Here is a 1,094-nt window from a genome sequence, read left to right as displayed (position 1 = left end):
TCACGATGTTTGGATCTTTTAATTATATGATAATCTAATTAAAAATGGTATGGGCTTGGGCTATTTTAATGCATTTAATTTGGAATCTGGTAATGTCGTAGATTATAGAGATTTTATAAACACAAACCAAGAATATAAACTAGCTGTACCGGATGTACTATTAAAAAATGTGTTTTTAGCCAAAAAAGCCGGAACTTATATAATAGATATCGTGTTTTATTTAACGGTGCCCGGACAGAAGGAAAAATGCAAAATATCACATTTTCTTTTTAGGTGGTGGCAAGATGGTTTTACAGGTAAATTTCCCGGTGGGAGTGTAAATATAACACCCATTGTCGGTGAAAGTGGGCCCGTCTCGGCCGAAGTATGTACATATCATAAAAAAATTAAAATTTATTTAACAGAAAGGACAATGTTTGACATTCATCCTTATGACGATTCAACATCTACAGAAGTATCATTTATACTTTTAACGGATAGTTATGTCAAATTCTACATATTGGAGGAATATATAAATTATAAAGAAAGTAAACTTTTGAATTAAAAGTTTAATTAAAGTTTTAATTACTGTGTATTTTTTTAACTGGAATAATTAATATAATGGGAATATTTAATAATATAAATGAAAAAGTAAATAAAATAGGAAAACAAATAATAAGAAAACCTCCATTGTTTCTAACATGTTATACTCAAGATACCGGTAGTGGATTATTTCAATGGAAAACTGTAAATGCTAGTCCTGGTTTAGTTCAAAATGGTAATAATGTAAGAATTAATTTTAATTGCATCTTAATTATTCTTGTTGATGCAAATATATTAGATAAAGGAGAAGCTAAATTACAACTAAAAAATAAAGAAAATGTAATTCTTCAAAGTTACAATGTAAAAAATAACAGATAAAATGAATCTATTTCTATTAATTATGCTATGAATTTAAAATAAATGATGTTATTTATATTAATTCTTTAAACGTTATGAATATTCAGTTAACAATTTATGGTTCTATAATTTAATAAAAACTTTAATTAATTTAAGAATAAGCTAATGTATCAATACCATTATCAAGAATATATCTTTTATCGTCATAACATGAT

This window comes from Mercenaria mercenaria, chromosome 7, assembly GCF_021730395.1.
Source record: "Mercenaria mercenaria strain notata chromosome 7, MADL_Memer_1, whole genome shotgun sequence".
Classification (NCBI taxonomy): Eukaryota; Metazoa; Mollusca; class Bivalvia; order Venerida; family Veneridae; genus Mercenaria; species Mercenaria mercenaria.
The sequence above is the reverse complement of the archived record's forward strand: the minus strand, read 5'-3'. Positions refer to the sequence as shown.